The sequence below is a fragment of the Setaria viridis genome, chromosome 8, assembly GCF_005286985.2.
Source record: "Setaria viridis chromosome 8, Setaria_viridis_v4.0, whole genome shotgun sequence".
Classification (NCBI taxonomy): domain Eukaryota; kingdom Viridiplantae; phylum Streptophyta; class Magnoliopsida; order Poales; family Poaceae; genus Setaria; species Setaria viridis.
In genome coordinates, this window is record NC_048270.2 from 34,773,695 (window position 1) to 34,779,752 (window position 6,058).

The 6,058-nt window shown below is 46.7% G+C and overlaps 1 long non-coding RNA gene across 1 annotated transcript; it reads left to right on the top strand.

The window, feature by feature from the left end:
- Positions 1-2,098: 2,098 nt before the first annotated feature.
- On the top strand, positions 2,099-5,760 carry LOC140223584 (uncharacterized). Its single transcript, XR_011898928.1, has 3 exons — positions 2,099-2,399; positions 3,798-3,918; positions 4,917-5,760. It is a non-coding gene; the product is annotated as an uncharacterized lncRNA (long non-coding RNA).
- Positions 5,761-6,058: the final 298 nt, after the last annotated feature.

Here is a 6,058-nt window from a genome sequence, read left to right on the forward strand (position 1 = left end):
TATGAACTTGTGCAGAGGTTTGAGTAAATTCACCCAAAACAATGCAGTGGGACAGAGGCCATAATCCTGCATTCTTGCTCAGCTTTTACCATGATTGACTTTGTGGACTAGATTTAGGCCCTCCTAAAATTTTAGCTCCTAAAAAAATTGACTAAAAAGTGACTAAAGAGCCAAACACCATGACTAAAAGTGACTAAAACCTTAAAACCTTTTAGGAGGCTTCAATTTCTTTAGGAGCTCCACCCCCTCCTAAAACCTCCGAAAGCCCATCCTGGACCCCCACTACCCTCATTTATTGCCCCCCTCTCTCTCACCCTCCCTCTCGCCTAGGCCCCCGCCATTCCACCTGCCGCCGGCATCCCTCCCCGCCCGGCCCCTGCCAGCAGCGTCCTTCCCGCCGCTCGCCGCCGCCGCACGGCAACCCCACCCCCGCCGCCCCCGCTCCCTTGCGCCGCCGCACGGGCCGGCCGGGCGCTCCCCCGCCAGATTCCCGCCGTCGTCGGATCCGGGCGATGGAGGACTGGGAGGGGGGCGGCGGTGCCAGGGAAGAAGAGGAGGGGAGGGGGGCGGCGGCCGGGATTCGAGGGGAGGGGGTGGCGCCAACGGGAAGACGGGAGGGGGCAGCGCCAGCGGGCAGACCAAGCACCGGCGGAGGGGCAGTGCGGGGCTGGTGTAACACCCGCCATTTTTAGTCATCAAAGTGACTTTGAAGAATTGAAAGCAATTCGAGAAGAAAAGAAAAAGGAATTGACCGAAAATCAAATTCGGGTCAAATTTGACCAAAAGTTGAATTTTGAATTTGGAATTCAGAAAAATTCGGCAAAAATATAGAATAGCAGTGTAAAGATGATCTGAACTTAAGGGTCAACAATTTGGAATAATATTTGATCCTAAACACTCAGAATAAATCAAGAGAAGGAAATGAAAAACTACGTTTACTATTCACCGTACGAAAACAGGAAATCAGAAAAACAGCTTCAGAGTACATTTTGGAAATTGAATTCTGATGAATTTCTCAAATAAGTAAATCAGGACAACTATACCATGTTGAAGTATGAACCTTGGACTCCTAAATCTGGGTGTTGTTGATCAAGAATAGCAGAGGGAACTATTTCAAATAGAAGCCTAAAGTTGGCACTTTGGCACAATCGGCAGCTTTGCTGAAATTTGGTTAAGTCTGGAAATGGTATTGAGTACATGACTTTAGAACCAATTTCTGGAGAAATTTCCTTAAAAGTGAGCTGATGTTTTTGGACATTAGTGTAATATGGATTATGGAGAAGGTAAATGAATAGTTGTTGTCCAGAGAAAGTGGAAGGTTTGAATTCAAATTGGAACCAAAAGTCAGCAATTGAGCAGATTTCGAGCTCCTTGCCGAATTAAGTCTAAGTCTGGAAAACATGACGAGTATCTATGTTTGAAACCGAATTCTGCCCAATTTTTCAAGTAAGTGAGCAAAAGCAACTAGACAGCGGTGAAGTATGATCCTTGGATATGTTTAATAAGGTGTTGTTGCTCAGAGATAGCGAAAGAATCAAATTTAAATCAAAGCTCAAAGTCAGCACTCTAGCTATTTCGGCCAACTCTCGAGCTGCGTAAATTCTAAGTCTGAAACCGTGTTAACTAGCAATGTTTGGAACAATTTTCAGGAAAATCCAGTGCAAAGGTTCTATGGTTTCTGGTGCAAAATAGAATCCTTATTAGTTGTAGAACACAAATAGGGAGTGGTTGGCCTATATGGAATACAATTAGGCTACTGAAATTGGTGCCAAAGAAGGGTAAACGACCACCTATGAGGACTGTCGAAACTGAATCATCCAGGTTCAGTTACAGAAGGTCCTGGCCGAACTTGGAGCTCCAAAAATCTAGATGTTAGGGTGCTCATCTCGGGTAGAGGCCCATCTATCAATTGAAGTGCTCGGATTAATCTACAAGATTGCTTAAGGAATGTTCGAGAGATTGGGTTCGGATTTGCCAATTTTGAGACCTGAACATGTAGATTGAGAAGAGAAAGGAAAGCAGAACAGCATAACAGAGGCGACAGAAGAGTCGTGCCGCCGCCGGCATTTCGAAGCACCGGCCAGCACACGGCCACGTCCGCGCTCACGCAGGCGTTCAAGATTGTTGAGGTGGATGGCATGCAGCGGTAACAATCGGAATAAGTAACTTCTGTGCCTATCCGTCTACCCCGATGGATTTTACCATGACGAACACAGAGCTCGAGCGAGCTAGCGCCAGCGCCGGCCAACACTCACGCCGCCGTTTCCGTTCGCGTCTCCGCCCACCAGCAGCTCCACTAGCCCCACCACGACGCCCAAGCCTACCCGTTGCTCGTTTCCCTGCCGGCAAGCTTCGAATCGCCGCCATACCGATCCGCCCGCCGCCACCACCATCTTCCGGTAAGTTTCTGTACCCTCCGTTTTTCTTCAACGTTTAGGTCTTGGCCGCGTTGCTAGTTGGTATGAGAACCATAGGAGGAGGCCGGGGACCGTGTTTGCGCCATCATCTTGCAAGGCCACGGCCGGCCGCCGGCCATGGTGCCGCCGCCCGTGGGGAGCCCGACACAGGCCACTTCCGGGAGGGCCGCCGCCACCTGTGGGGGAGTCTCGGCTTGGAGATGCCCCCAGCCCGGCCGTGCCGCCGGGGAGGCGCCGCCGGCGAGCTCTCGCCCCCGGCGGTTTGCGCCCCTGTTATGGCACCGGGAAGAAGAAGACATGCGTCAGGGGATTGGAAGGAGAAGGGGGCAGTGCAAAGAAGATGAGGGCCGGCCGCCCATTTTGGGCCAAGGAAAAGCGCCGGCCCAGCTAAGCCCGTGCGGCATAGAAAAAGAAGGGAAGAAGCAGGCCGGTCGGTGCACTTGGGCCGGGAGGCCAAGTTCCGGTGGGGGAGGCCCAGATGGGAATAGGAGAAAAAGAAATAAGGGGCCGGTCACCCGTCTTGGGCCAAGGGAAGGGATTGGCCCAGCTAGCCCGCACTGTGTAAAGAAAAAGAGGGAGAGCCGGTGGGCCGTTTTTCTTTCGGAAGGAAATGAACCGTGCGGCCCAGGAGAAAATAAAAGAAAGAAAAGAGTGGGCCGGCACATGGTTGAGAAGGAGGGGGTTAAGTTAACGGGCCACCTTTTGGCCCAAGGGACGATTTCGGCCGTGGGCCCCACTTGTCAGTGAAGAAGAGAGGAAGGAGGATAGGAGGCCGGGTAGGCCCTAGGTGGAAGTGATGGTGGGTAGAAGCAAGTTGGGTGAGAAAAGTTCGGGCCGGGGGTTTTAATTAAACCTTAGGTTTTTCTTTATTAGATAAATAGATTAAATGCTGTTTTCACCATTTAATTCATAGGAAATTCTAGAAGTGCCCAAAATTAATGAAACCAATTTTATTAGGATTGTTTTATTTTCCTTTATGCATTAAAATTCTTAAACCCTAGGAAAAATAATAAAAATTTAGGTATTTATTTAATGCCTTTTATGTAAGGTATTTAAATAAATACTTAAAACTTTATTAAATGTATAAAACTTGAAAAATGCTTTATTATCCACAAATTATTATTAATTCATAGGAATTAGGTTTTTGAGATTAGAAAATTATTATAATGCTTTTAAAAATAAAAGAAGAGGTCTAGGGTAGGTTTAGTAAAAGAAATAAAAATGGTGGGCTAATCTTTAGAGTTTTTGTGTGTTGGCTTGCAACTTTATCATGATAAATTGTATAGTCCTTGTTGGCTTGCAACTTTATCATGAAGGAAAGTTGTATAGTCTTGTTTTCAAAAGTTTACATCTCTAACTCTTGCATATACTAAATCGTAGACGGCACAACTCCTGAAGTGGAAGTCATGGATTTCAACTGGAGATGGACATCATCCGCGAAATATGGAGTGCCTCTTTTAATAAAGAAGTTTTCCGGAGAACTAACCTTTGTTGATCCCAGGCAAGCCCCGGTGCATTTATACCTATCTATTTTAGAGTCGATATTTCATGTGACTAGTTATAGGTTAATTGTTTATCACATGCACTAAGTCTAGGAGTTGAATGAAACCTATACTTGTGTATGATCCTACCTTGATTTAAGGACATCTTTGCCACTTGTTCAAATCCTAGAAACTACCCAAGTCTAGAATTGTTTACTTGCTTACATGATTGGTTTACCAACCTTAAGGAAAACTCTTAAGTCATACATGTTGCTTATGAAGGATAGTTTGGAATGTGGAACCAGACAGAAGCTAGAGATGTAGTTCTGTCTGTCAGATTAATCTGGTTAAGGACCGATCCGTGTCTTAACCATTGATCAAGTGATAACCTCTGATCACTTACTGGGTATGGGACCAGTAAAGCCCAGTAGATTAGTAAATTCTATGATCAGGAATGCTTCGTACCCGCATTTGACGTGCTGGAGATTGGCAGGGGTGTAGCCTGAAACTCACATGGAGATCAGGCCAGACGTGGGGTCCCATGTGGGGGTGCATCCCTAGGTCCGGGTAGTTGTATTCCTAATCATTGACTTTACTAATCGAGAGGTTGTGAGATACGACCGGAACAGTCGTATAATGCTGGTGATCAGGGTACTCTCCTGCAGGATGTAAATAGATCCGGATCGCCGCAATTCTCGGTTATGAATGCACTTGATCGCTGTTGAGCATCGTAGTATAAACTCATGCAATATAAAATCTCCTGTTGACAAGTACTGTATGATTTAACCGCTGTGATTGCTTTTACTTCTGTTATCATCTAGAATGGTTAGGTAATGACTTAACTCAAATAAAAGATAAAACTAAGGCCTCACGTATAGTAAGCTTTTTCGGCAAAATTGTGTCAACCAAGCACACCCAAAGGCTGACATGCATTCCAAAGAAAAACTATTATATTGGTTAGTCGGGTAAGACTTGCTGAGTACTTCGTACTCAGGGGATCCCTTGTTGTTGTTTTCAGAAAGCCAGCAGGGACCCACCGAAGAGGAAGCACCGAAGACCTAGGGTATCTTATGAGTCTCATGATACCCTAGAATAAAACTTAGGTGTTTATTTTTCTTCCGATCTGGTTCATGTTTTAAATTCTTAGAACCACGCTAACCTGCACTATTAAGTTTGTTTCAAACTATGGTTGTAATATATCGTACCTTTGTTATGTCTTTAAAAATGTAATATTTGTTGATATTATCCCATCGCGGATATTATCCTGATGTATGGCTATGAGACACCTCGTGGATCCTTCGAGGAGTCCTAGGGACACTCGACGGACTACCGGACTTATGCTGTTTTAGGTGCGTTTCGGATAATTGCTGTTCCGATAGCGATTAGGCGCACTTAAACCAGCTTAAGTTGGGCGGTTCCGCCACAGCTGGCGACGGGCGAGCCAAGTGCCGGCGAAGGGGCGGTGCGGGGCCGGTGGAGGGGCGGTGCGGGGCCGGCGACGGACGAGCCAAGCGCTGGCGGAGGGGCGGTGCGGGGCCGGCGGCGGGCGGCCAAGCGCCGGTGGAGGGGCGGTATGGGGCCGGAGTACACCGAAGATTGGCGCCAACAGCAGGGGCATGCAAGGGCATGGGGAAGGGCATCTTGTGTATTTTACCATTTCATTAATTGCCTTTAGTCACTTTTAGGAGGTGAAACCAAACATATTTTTAGGAGGTGCCTAAAAACTGCCTAAAAACTTTTAGGAGCTAAAACTTTAGGAGGATGGAAACAAACAGGCCTTTACATGCATGACGACTATTATGTACTACGCGTCTTTATTAGCACCTTTGCTGCTTACGGTGATATCTTCCTATCCAGCTTTCTTTTTTCTTGTCTCAAGAATGAGTGCCGCCTGCTGACATCAGCGCAGTGGCGCAGGGTGGCTTGAATTATGGGGGCGTTTGGTTCTCTTTGCTTATAGGCCTGTTCGCTTCAGCTTATACAGCCGGCTTATCAGCCACCAAATAGTTTTTTCCTCTCACAACAAATCAGCCGTTTCAGCTTTTCAGCCGGCTTATAAGCTGAAGCGAACAGGCCCAAATTTTTAGCACGTGTCACATCGAATGTTTAGATACTAATTAGGAGTATTAAACGTAGACTATTTACAAAATCCATTACATA